A 13,106-nucleotide genomic window follows, 5' to 3' on the forward strand; every position below is an offset into this window, starting at 1 on the left:
CAGGATAACTTCAGGCCAGCTTTGCCTTCTTGTGTTTCTGTATAATTTCACATTTTTTCCCCTCCAGGATGCATAAGCCAGGGCAAAGATGGAGAGCTAGAGAATATACTTGGAGTTTTCTGGTACTTTCTTTACTCTTCCCCTAAACTACTCTGAGTTCTTTGCTTCCAAGGGCTAGGCCCATCTTGTTAATGAAATCTTTAAAAATGTTGGGAACTTGATCCCAAGTGTGTTTCTGCTTCCATTCTTTCCTGCCTCCATGCCCATAAAAGCACACCTCTCCCACAGTGTCATCTAAAGACCATAACACATTTTGCCACACTGCCTTCCGTTGTCATCCTTCTGCTTCCCTCCTCAGGAAAGGGGAACAGATTGAGAAATATGTGCATTGTTGTGGTCCTCAAAACCTGCCTCACAGCAGAAGCATTAGAAATACCTGGGAACTTGGTAGGAGATGCAAATTCTTGGGGGCATATTCAGCCTACTAAATTAGAACCTCTGGGGGTAGGGAGCACCAATTTGTGTTTTAACAAATTCTCCTGTTGATTCTAAATTTGAAAAACATTGGTGTAGAGAAAGGCAATGCCAAACTCCCCCCAAATCACATAGTCAGAGGTCAAAACCAGTCTGAAAATCATGTGCCCTGACTCCTAGATCAGAACAACATGCCCAAGACTCTGTGTACGTGTGAATCTCCTCCTGTTCTTCTTGCACTCCTGTTTCAGGCTTATTTGGATAATTTTGGAAACAGAACTTCTCTAGGACTTCACTTAACTTGAAGAAATTAATCAATTAGCATATTTTAATAATGTGAAAAACAAATGAGAGTATAATGCATAATGAATACTTTCCATTAAATATTTCTTGACTTTGAAGACCATATTGGAAATAATGGCTCTTTGATTAGTCTCAATCATTTGTTTCTAGGATCACAGTTCTACAAATGGGAAAGTCTGAATGTTTTAAAGCACTCAACAAAATCTTTGTGAAGTCTGCTTCAATACATCTGTTCAAGAAGTGAAAAGACTCTTGTGGGATCACACCAAGTACTCAAATACCACTCTTACCTTTCTTCAGTGTGGTATCAGAAAATTCACCTAAAATACGTCAGGGAAATGGTACTCAGTTCTTCTGGCACTTGCAGACATTCCAGTGCTTTAGTACCATGTTGTTTTATTGGTCTTAAACTTATAAATGAACTATGGGCACCCTCCTATTTTATTGCTTGCAGATAAGATTTACTCTGTACCTTTCTACTCATAAAATTAGTTCTTTCTCAATTTCCTTCCGGTAGTATCTATGAATTTTCATTTTGTATATTTTAAAACGTTAATATGGTGGCCTAGCTCACCCTTCAAAGTACTTAGGGATCTAACAAAGACCATAATTTGAGAGGAAAAATGAACCATCTAAAAAAAAAAAAAAGAAAAAAAAAGAAAAATGAACCATCTTTCCTCTCAAGGTTAATATTTCAAAAATGATCACGGTAGAAAAAAAATGATCATGGTAGGATAGTTGACACAAGTCTGAGATTTCCAAAGGGGTTTGGCACTGGAACTATATTTTTTGCAATACAGGTTTAAATACCTTGCATGGTAAAACATTTCTAGAGTCCAAGAACTGGAAAGAAGACAAGTTATCAAGGGTGATTAGGTTTAGCAGGTACAATTTCCCTATACCTCAGGTATCTCCCCACCACCCCCGGCGCTGTCTCTAGGAGCACTTTGTGATAAATAAAATGAAATTATCCTCACCTGGGGGTTTGCACTGACAGGCATAAATCCAGGTAAAACGCATTTGTACGATGCAGCCAAGTATATGACTTAGTGTGCCTACAATGGGATTCCTTTGGGCCTGTAAATTGACAGGCACAGCCAGGAGGATTATGTAAATAACCAAGGGAATGAAATGTGATATAGAGGATGTCAGTCAATCCAGTCAGGCTGTAGAGCAAGAGGCAGCATGTACCTGGCAGCACACTGGACTGAAGGGAGAGGCTAAAAATGGAAGCAGTTACTTTTTATAGTCGTGTTTCTCAAGGGGGCATATGCTACGTACTTGTGGTAGACAATACACTGTGCTACTGTGCGAGATTCTAAATCATTCCATAGTTTGTTGCTTACAGCTCTCTTGAGCAAACTTTAGGCTTCTGAATTTAGTGTGCTCTGCTTTCATAACAAATTTTTTAAATCTCTGTTAAATGTGGGACACCTGGGTGGCTCAGTGGTTGAGTGTCTGCCTCCTGCTCAGGGTATGATTGCCAGTCCTGGGATCAAGGCCCACAATTGGCTCCCCGCAGGGAGCATGCTTCTCCCTCTGCCTATGTCTCTGCCTCTCTCTCTGTCTCTCATGAATAAATAAATAAAAATCTTTCAAAAGATAAAAAATAAAACTCTGTTAAATGTGTTCATGCTTAGAGGAATGCTTTCTTGCATCATTCCCTAGCACCATGATAAGTGTTCACTGGTGTAATTAATAATTATTGATTGGTTCACCCATTGAAGCCATCCATGTACTATTCTAGTTTCTGGAGACATAATGCTAGCAAAGCTCAGTCCCATAGTGCCCCAGTGGATGTGACTGATTCACAGATACTCTAGTGTGCTAAAAGCCCCAACAATCTTAAGAGGTCTTAGAAGGTTTCCTGGAATAAAGTCCTAGTAATGCTAGGACCTGAAGTAGCAATTGACCAAATAAAGGAAAGAGGGAAGGTGGGGAGGAAAAGAAAAAAAATAAAGAAAAGAAAAAAACAGAGATAGAGAGCTTTACAAATAGAGAAAAATAGTCTAATAGTATATTCTAATATGCAAAAGGAAGAGAGCAAGTTCTGTTCAGGGAAATAATGTCATGTGATGAAGATCAGCATTTATGGGCAGTGGAGTGAGCAGTGAGCAAGGAGGTAAGACCTATACCATGAAGCAAATTTAACACTCCATGATAAGAAGCTTCAATTTAAGCACCCAAGGTACAATTGGAGAGCCACTCACCAGGTTTTAGCAGCAAGTTGACAGCCAGATTTGTGTTTCAAAAGGATTTGTCTGGCTCTGTGGAATAAGGATTAGAAGGACCAAGGTATAGGGAAGATACATCAGAGGGACCAATCTTGAGTCCGTCTTGTCTGTCTGCATTTCTTGTTCCTTTCCAGTAAGGAAATATTTTAAGTGCTCATTCAACCATTGTGAACTGCAATGGGGACTTTTTTTTCCCCCAAATAATTACCATAGAAACACAACTATCATAGAAACCACAACTTGGAAAAAAATCTCATAATTATATGGAAACAAATTGCTAAGGTCATTAGGTCTAACCCCTGCCTTCCATACAAACCAATGTCTTAAAAGTCAAGAACATTTACCCAACCATTATTTCTCTGGTATGTTGCAATTGCCCTAAATGAGCTATTCTAGCATTTTCTGGCCCTTATAAATAACTCCACAGCACAGTGCCTGCAAAATTATAGAAGTTCAATAAATATCTGATGAAGTATTATTTAAAATAATCTCTTAAGGGTGCCTGGGTGTCTCAGTCAGTTAAGCATCTGCCTTCCACTCAGGTCATGATTCTAGGGTATGGATGGAGCGCTGCATTGGGCTCTCTGCTCAGCAAGGAGTCTGCTCCTCCTTTTTCCTCTGCTGCTCCCCTTGCTTGTGCTCTTCCCACCCCCACCACTCTCAAATAAATAAAATCTTTAAAACATTAAAAATTAAATAATATCTTCTGATATTGTATAGCGTAGTACAGATGGAATCCTTTTGCTAGCCAGCTTCTGCACCTATCTCTTCCTTAAGAAAAGCTTTCCTGAAAATATTCCATTGTTGTGCCCAAGATTGCGAATCCAAGAAACCACCAAGGAGCCGACACCGATGCAAACACACGAGGGTTTATTTACAAGCTCGAGCTTGGGTCCAAGTATACCCGACACAGCGGAGCAGGGACTTGGACCCCAAGGTGGGTTACAGCTGGTTTTTTATAGGCTGGTCTAGGGGATTTTCAGAAGGGGTGGAGGAATTTCTCAAGTTCTGTTTACATTCTGTTGTGGGGCTTTCAAGGGCATTGAGCTCTGTTCTCATTCTAATATGGGACTTTCTACCAGGGGCGTGGGCTCTGTTATCTTTCTGATATGGGATCCCCTGCCGAGGACATTGAGGACATTCTGCAGTTTTTCCTGTAAAGTTAATTTTTCTCAGCCTCCACACCATCAGCTTGATAATACCCTTTCTCTAAGCACTCAGTGTAGGTGGGAATGTGTGTGATGGAGGGAGTCTTTTATTTTTATTTATTTGCTTATTTAAATAAATTTATTTTTTATTGGTGTTCAATTTGCCAAAATATAAAATAACACCCACTGCTCATCCCGTCAAGTGCCCACCTCAGTGCCGGTCACGCAGTCACCCCCACCCCCTGCCCACCTCCCCTTCCACCACCCCTAGTTCGTTTCCCAGAGTTAGGAGTCTTTCATGTTCTGTCTTCCTTTCTGATATTTCCCACTTACTTTTTCTCCTTTCCCCTTTATTCCCTTTCACTATTTTTTATATTCCCCAAATGAATGAGAGCATATAATGTTTGTCCTTCTCCGATTGACTTATTTCACTCAGCATAATGCCCTCCAGTTCCATCCATGTCGAAGCAAATGGTGGGTATTTGTTGTTTCTAACAGCTGAGTAATATTCCGTTGTATACATAGACCACAGCTTCTTTATCCATTCATCTTTCGATGGACACCTGAGGCTCCTTCCACAGTTTGGCTATTGTGGACATTGCTGCTAGAAACATCGGGGTGCAGGTGTTCCGGTGTTTCACTGCATCTGTATCTTTGGGGTAAATCCCCAGCAGTGTAATTGCTAAGTCATAGGGCACATCTATTTTTAACTCTTTGAGGAACCTCCACACAGTTTTCCAGAGTGGCTGCACCAGTTCACATTCCCACCAACAGTGCAGGAGGGTTCGGAGGGAGTCTTTTAAAGAGTAACTTTTAACTGTGAACTTCGGCATCAAGCTAATTTAACTCCAATCATTCTATAATGGCAAAGCACTTTGGACGTGACCTTTCCCAGCGTCATGGAGGAGAAGGCGTTTCACCCCTAAGCAATTATTCCTGTTGTCCTCTCTCACTACATTTATGGAATCAGCCCTCCATTCTACCTGCCTCAAAATGCAGTGTCATTCATGTGTTGCCTAATTGGAAAAATCTTTATCATATTTCCTGCCCACATAATAAACATGTAAATGTCAAAGGCTGCCTGAATAGTGGCTTTGAAACCAAGATTGCTTCAGGGGAAGTTTAAAGCTGCTTAAACCCAACTGCCTTCAGCAGGACAAGCTGATTGATTGGTTAAGGACTATCTGCAAGCTGGGGAGGGGTGGAGATCTATTAGTCTACTCACATTATATTTAATGCAGAGAACTTTATCAGTTGCATAAAAATAATTTCATTTTTTAAAGTAGGGAAAGCTCATGTTAATGTTTAATTTTTCCTTGTTGCATGTCATTTGAGTCAGATTATTATCATCCATGGCAAATAAGTACCTAATGAGCAGTTTGGGAATATAAAGTTCATATGGAATCATGCATGACAAAGATTGAAAGGCAGGCCCATCTAGTCCAAAGCATTTTTTTCTCAGTTGGGGACACAGAGGTCTTGAAAGCCCAGGTGGCTCCACCTGCCCAGGCTCACATTGCTGATTTTCAGAGGGATGGAACTGGGACCCTAGACTCCTAACTGGGATCAGGGCTCTCTTCACTCCATCCTGCATTTTGATTGTTATATTGGGATTTTCTAAATTGGATTGTGAACTACTAAAGAATTAAAAAAAAAAAGAAAAAAAGAACAGTCAACAGTCATTTGCAAGGAATGATTTTACATTTTGACCAATTATAACCATTGACTTCTGTGAAGGTTATTTTCTTTTATTTGCCTGCTTTTGACTTCCTACTGCCAATAATTAGCTAAAATTTCACAAATGCGTGTGAACTTTTGTGTATAATTTTGTCTTCCCTAGTAGCTATGTACACCCAAATTAACCCTTCTGGCTTTGAGGATAATTCTTAACATAATCATTGACTAACTTTCACAGATTGTTTGTCTAATAGGTAACTTCTATGATATATTAACCCACATTGTCTATTCACTTGATTCCCTAATTCAGAGAAGGCTATCTAACTAAGGAATGAATTCTTTTTGCTCTCAAAGCTCTTAATCCTCTCATCCTTTTAATAACAGAGCAAAAGACACCGCAATGGATCTTCTAAAGTCATATAGGATCCTGAGGAAGGGTGTTAACATAGATCCTCTATTATATCACTATGAAATGCCTAGAAGAGTTGCAAGGGCTTGTGATTTTAAACCTAGATCTTTCTAAGAAATTATAATTTTAGTGAGAATTCTCTTCATTAAACACTCTTCCCATCAGATTGTTGGATGTAATGAATCATTATCCAACCATGGCTGTGATAGCCAGATTTGGAGAGACAACTGAAAAGAACAGTCTGCTGATAACAGAGCCCTGCCATTTCTCTTCAAAAGTTTGTTCTTTGGGCAACCTGGGTGGCTCAGCAGTTTAGCATTGCCTTCAGCCCAGGGCTTGACCCTGGAGACCCCGGATCCAGTCCCACTTCAGGCTCCCTGTATGAAGACTGCTTCTCCCTCTGCCTGTGTCTCTGCCTTTCTCTCTCTCTCTCTGTGTCTCTTATGAATAAATAAATAAAATCTTTTTTTTAAAAAAAAGTTTGTTCTTTGAGTCATGGCTGCTTCTCTTTCACGAATCTGCTATCAGGGTACCTATCTCCACAACAGTGGCTTCTTAAGGATTATTACTTCCAGTCGTTTTATTTTTTTTTTCCAGGAATTATTTATCAAGCTAACATATGATGCAATATATTATCTTTTGTATGTCATATTTAATATTGTAAATAGTATAATCTCATATGCAAGCATAAAAAATTCTTGAAATAATACATGCAATTCATTTGAATATATTAGTTTCACTGCCTTTTTAAAATGCTGATCTCAACCCACTAAATTCATATCTTTACATTTTTAGTTTGACAATGAATTTGACTGATTATTTGATTTGTCACTTAAAAATACTGTTTTGAGCCAAATTATTTTTTTTAAAGGCCTGGTAAAAATAATTTCTGGATCTTGTTAGTAATTTTTGGTTTTACTTTGTAAGTCACAAGAGGCTGTTGAAGAATTTTAAGAAAAAAAAAAGGGATGATCTTTTGGTATTTTATTTTGTACCCAATTAACATTTTAATTGAGGATAACAAACAATCATTAAGCAGCTGACATTTTAATTAATTTTCCCAACTAAAAAGAGCCTGATGGAAATAATTGTTAAGTCTGATTTAAATATTTCTCCTTAAAAATAAATAAATAAATAAATACATAAATAAATATTTCTCCTTGCACAGTGACCTCAAACTACCCGTGAACAGAAACATTCCCCACTTTTTTCCAGCTTTATTGTATTAGCATACAATTTTTCTTAAGATGTACAATGTATTGGTTTTTTGCACATATATATTGCAAAACAGTTACCACCATTAGTGTCAGCTAACAACTTCATCACATCACATAATATTATTTCTCTTCTGTGGTGAGAACATTTAAGATCTACTCTCTTAGCAACTTTCAAGTATATGGTACAGTACTGTAAACTATCGTCACTATACTGTATATTAAATCCCCAAACTTATTCATCTTATGACTGGAAGTCTGTACTCTTTGACCAACATTTTCCCCATTCCCCCAACCCTCAGGCCCTGAAACCACCATTCTAGTCCTGTTTCCCTTTTGGTATTTTATTTATTTATTTATTTTTTATTTTTTATTTTTTTTCCCTTTTGGTATTTTAAAAGACAATTCTGGCTGTGCCATGGAGCATGGCTTGGAGGAGATGGAGACATCCCAGGTGTCCACCATCTGTACAAGAGTTTGGAGCCTCACTGAACATCGGGGGCAGGGGGGGCGGGGGGGGGGGGGAGGAATCTGCTTCTTCTTATCATGACTTAGCTCCAGGTGCCCAGGAATCAATTAGAAGGCCAGGGTTTTAGGATGGTGATTTTCATGTGAGCGAAGGTCAGATCAAGGAAACAAGGAAGTATGGCAAGGAGGTTATGAATTAGTCTAGTCTTTTGGAGCTGGAGCTCCAAAATATATATACAATCTAATGTTATCTTAGCCCTGTGTATTTTATTATCCAAATTACTTTGGTATTTTACTCACTCAAGTATCTGTTCATTTAAGTGTATCAAACAATTAATATGTGTTAAGATTGTGCTAAGAGTCAGGGTTTAAGAGAAATGAGGCAAATTTCTGGTCCTGAAAAAAATCACATATCTTATATTTCAGTATTTATTTCCTTTTTTGTGCTTCTTATGTACTTAGTAAAACTAAAAAAAATCTAGCCTGGCTTTGTTTTAGTGACAGGAACCTCTACCATTAAAAAAAAGGAAAGAAAGAAGAAAGAAAAAGAAGAGAGAAAGAAAGAAAGAAAGAAAGAAAGAAAGAAAGAAAGAAAGAAAGAGAAAGAAAGAAAGAAGAGAAAGAAAGAAAGAAAGAAAAAGAAAGAAAGAAAGAAAGAAAGAAAGAAAGAAAGAAAGAAAGAAAGAAAGAAAGAGAAAAAGAGAAAAAATACTCAGCACCATGGAAACGAGGGAACAAATCTGGAGCCACTTGGTTCCAAGTGTACCTCCCTATGGAGACAGTGCCTCTAGTAATAAAAATCTTTTGAGGTTCTGTATTTTGTTTAAGAGAGTTGGCATTCCCTTAATCCTACATCATAATCTTAACAAATATCTTTTCAAAACATGTTGGGTTAACTACTAAGAAAATCAGTTGTTTGTCATCAAGAACCAAAAGATGAATGAAAGACACTTTCCATTATTCATAAACGCATCTCTCTAAATGTATTTAAGCCACCAGCGAGTAATGCTGGCAACAGCTGAAACAGGTTTACAAAATACTAAAGGACATGTGATAAAGATCTGAGCAGTAACATAGAACAGAAATAAGGGTTATTCAAAGCACACTTTCCCCCAAACTCCAGCACACACAATAACTCCCTCTGTGGAAGGCTCCGGTGGAAGATCAAAGAACTAACACTTGAGACTCTATCAAGAAATCTGGTCGTTAAAGAGCCAAAAATGTAGATCAGAATCTTCTTTCAGATTAACTCAGCATATGAAGCAGAAGAAAAATGGGCAAGATAACTTTCCAGTGAAGTAAAGAAGAAAACAAGTTAAAATAAAAGAAAGCCATACTCTATAGTTAGTTCAAAGTGGACCTTTAAAATATGAATGCTTCAATATTTCATCTGTTAACCTGCAGACTGTCTTGTCTCCTACTAAATTGTTGATTATTTGACCCACATTCTTGAAAATTATAAAACTACTATATAAGTTTAAAGTGCTAAATGAGAAACAAGGAAGTTCTGGAAAGTCTTCAATAATCCTGGTAATATCACTGCAGGGGAACTGGATTAAATGGCAAACCATTCTTGGGTATTCAGTATTTCTATATGTGCTTTGTCATGCCTAACAAATACTTCTTTCTTCTTAAACTTGCAAAATAAAATAATAAAATGAAATTATCTCTAAGGCACCTTTCAACCTTAAGATCTTGTATATTCAAGCCTTTTGAAGGAATTGCCACTTGGTTAGAATATATATTATTTTTCTATAATATATATTATTATATTGTTATAATATAATAATACACATAATAGCATAAGAAATATATATATATATATTATATATGCATAAGAGAAAAAATTTGTCACTAAAGAATATGCCTAAACTGTAACATTTCTAATAGAGGCATCATGAGATGGGTCTCGAAGAGCTCTGAATGCTACCATCTTGATGGATAATTTGGATAATTAAAACGTTACATAAAAGCCCCAAATGGGCATTTGACTTCACACAGCATCTGTTGACAAAGACCATGTCTTTAACCTGAGGAAAATGCAGTCTTCCCTGGAATTTAATCTGTGTGTTAGGGCCTGACCTTTCATTTCTTGCACAGTGAGTCAGCATTATTTGGTAAAGCTTTACCAGCATTATTTGCTGGTAAAGAACATAAACGAATTCTCACACTAGTTGTTATGTAACCCATAAAAATAAAATCTATACCCCTCTTTTTTCCCCATGGCATTCTCGCAATGCTGCACCTCATTCCAAACCCAAAGACAATTATGTATGCTCTTTCAAAATAGTGCATACACCTTGTGTATACAAACACCTGGAGTCATGTTTCTATTTGGTTGCTGTGGTGGTACCCACAATAGCATTTTTGTGGTAGGTGTGCTGTTTGCACCAAAACTCAAATTCAAGCTTGACTTATAGATATGAGAACCTACGAAACACAAACAAACTCCATGTGACTACATTGTTTTGTATGTGAATAGTACTTCCTAGAAATCTGTGGAGATAATTAGCTCTTTGGTAGAAACCTGAGAGGTCCAGTGGGGGGCCTTGCTCTGAGAAAAAGACTACATAATAAAAAATTTTTTTTAAATTGGACGTTCTCTATCATAACAGTTCCAGTCTTGCTAAAATGGTTGCTTTTTAACAATCATTTTGTGGCTCTTCATGAGAGGGAGCCATTGTGGAAGAGATTAGAACATTATATCAAGCATATTAGCTCCTTTTTTTTTTTTTTTTTGCATATTAGTTTCTGAACATACAATACCTTAGTTTATCTAAAATGTGTGAGTCTTGAAGCAACCATTAGGTATTAGTAGGTAGAAATAGGGCAGCTCCGGTGGCGCAGCGGTTTAGCGCCGCCTGCAGCCCAGGGCCTGATCCTGGAGACCCAGGATCGAGTCCCACCTTAGGCTCCCTGCATGGCGCCTGCTTCTCCCTCTGCCTCTTTCTTTCTCTCTCTCTCTCTTTCGCTCTCGCTCTGTATCTCTCATGAGTAAATAAAATAAAGTCTTTAAAAAATAATAATAAAAAAATAATAATAGGTAGAAATATAGATTATTGGATGGTGGCCAGTAGATCCAAGTCCCAGAAGGAGATACTTTTAATGTACTGCATTATTCAGGTCTATAATCTCTTGGATTGTTATATAACATTTCACTTCACTATTTGAAAATGCTTCCAAACCACAGAATGTCTTCTGCATCGCAAATAAGTTACTGTGCCAACATACTTCTGCCACCCTGTTGAGCCACATTAGTGGATGAGTTCTCTCAGCACAAAGTATTTTTTGAGGGACTAGATTCACTTGGTTCACAAAAATCTGGGGTTTTATTATTCATGCATTCATTCAGTCGATCGACATGTGTCTGCTCTGGCTTTTGCTAAGAGCTATAGGGCAGAGGGTAGTGAGGAAAGTAAAGACAATTAAGAAACAGTTCCCATCTTCAAGCTGCTCAGAGTCAAGGATAGAAAACAGACACATAATCATAATTATAACACAATGTGATTAAGATTATAAGCGAGACCAGTGCAAAGTGTCGTAACAATAGAGGGGTTAGAAATTAACAGGTGGAGCCTAAAAAAACTTTAAAAGGTAGAACTGAACCTAGGGACTGAAAGTTACATTTAAGCTGTTCAGAGAGGATGGATTAAGGCTTGCATGATAGAGAGTGCAATACTGTAAGTTATAGAATCTTAAAAGATTAAAGTATATTAGGAACGTTAAGGCAATAGTGATTTCTTTGGGTGATGATGTTTTACAACCTAAAATGTGTTAGGGAGTCTATGGGAGATGACAGGGAAGATAGAATGAGTTCTCAACCTGTGTACCTATGAGCCAGGCAAGAGGACTGTGCTCATCCCATAAAAAACTGGAAGGCTTTGAAGGTTTTTTTGAGCTGGAAAATTAGAGACATGATTATCATTTTATTTGATAGTGATAACTTTGGAAGTCATATTTAGTAAATATCTATTCATTTTTAGCCTGACCTACCAGCTTTTGTTTTGAATATTGCCCCTTCTTCCCTGCTCCTTGTGATTCTGGTAGGGCTGGTAAACTCAACAAGTCTTCACCTCTTTCCACGATGAGGTCAGGCATGTGGCACAAACTTGCTATTCAAAGTGGCCCAGGAGAGAGCCTGACCCAAGAGAGCTTGATGTAGGCCTTTGGGGCAAGGAGGGTGGATGGAATTCATGCTTTGGGACATTATGCTGCTGTCTCTGGAATTTCTAGCTAAAAGACGCATGTAAGCCCCTGCTCCTGGACCATCTTTATTATTCTGTGGCCGCAACTTCTTCTTAGGAGGCCAATGTTGAAGAAAATTGAGTTGAAGGATAGAGAGAGAGAATTCTGATGGCATCATTTGAACCCCTGTATTAGCTAAGTTTCAAATCAACTCTATTCTTCAATTTTTTTATTCAATACATTATTTTTGTTGTTACTGTTGATTTCACAAACATAGTTTGATTTTGATTCCTGTGTTTATAATTGAAAATGTTCTCACTAAGGCAGAGAGTAAAAGTCAGGTAAGATTGGAAGCAGAGAGATGTACTGAGCGGAATTAAAGTAATCTAGAAGAGTGAAGATAAAAGCCTGTACTGAGACAATGGAGCTAAAGAGGAGAGGATATATCCAAATGTCTGAATCCCGAATGAACAAGATTCAGTGAGTTATTAGATGTGAGAGAAAATGAAGAGTGACAGATGCTATCTATAAAACACGCTCTGCCATAACATCGAGGCAAGTGAAAGGGTGCATTCTTAACTAAAATGAATGAATGAAAAAGCAGGATATGCTTTCGTTCTCCTTGGGGCTCAGTCCAAGGAAATCCATATGGTATATTGAACCCTGGTAAATAGCCAATATGAAGAAACAGAGGCCGTGTGTTCAATGTTTTCCCTGGTACTATGGGAGTCAAGTTCCAAGCCCAGTGTAATTATTTGACATAGCACTTGATGTTCCTTCATCTGAAAGCTGGGCACTGTCAGATGTGACATGCCAGCTAAGCTGAGTGCCCACAAAAGGATGAGGATGACTCACTGCGCTCTGCTTCTATGTTTGCCACTGCTCTGAATGGGATAGAAACTTAAACCCTCATCTTTGAAGCCGATCTTTGTGGGTAACTCCAAGCAGAGCAGTAATTCAATCTCCAGTTCCCAGAGGTATAAGTGATAGTGAT

At 38.0% G+C, this 13,106-nt stretch overlaps 1 long non-coding RNA gene across 10 annotated transcripts in view; it reads right to left on the reverse strand.

Annotated features, from left to right (window-relative positions):
- Positions 1-13,106, reverse strand: part of LOC102153050 — a 58,828-nt gene that overhangs the window by 20,396 nt on the left and 25,326 nt on the right. The window contains exon 3 of one of the 10 annotated variants that reach the window (XR_005354166.1): positions 2,988-3,044. The exons of the other annotated variants lie outside the window; for them this stretch is intronic. This is a non-coding gene — a long non-coding RNA (uncharacterized LOC102153050). The remainder of the gene's footprint in view (positions 1-2,987; positions 3,045-13,106) is intronic. 10 annotated transcript variants of the gene reach the window in all.

Source organism: Canis lupus, chromosome 1 (genome assembly GCF_011100685.1).
Source record: "Canis lupus familiaris isolate Mischka breed German Shepherd chromosome 1, alternate assembly UU_Cfam_GSD_1.0, whole genome shotgun sequence".
Lineage (NCBI taxonomy): Eukaryota > Metazoa > Chordata > Mammalia > Carnivora > Canidae > Canis > Canis lupus.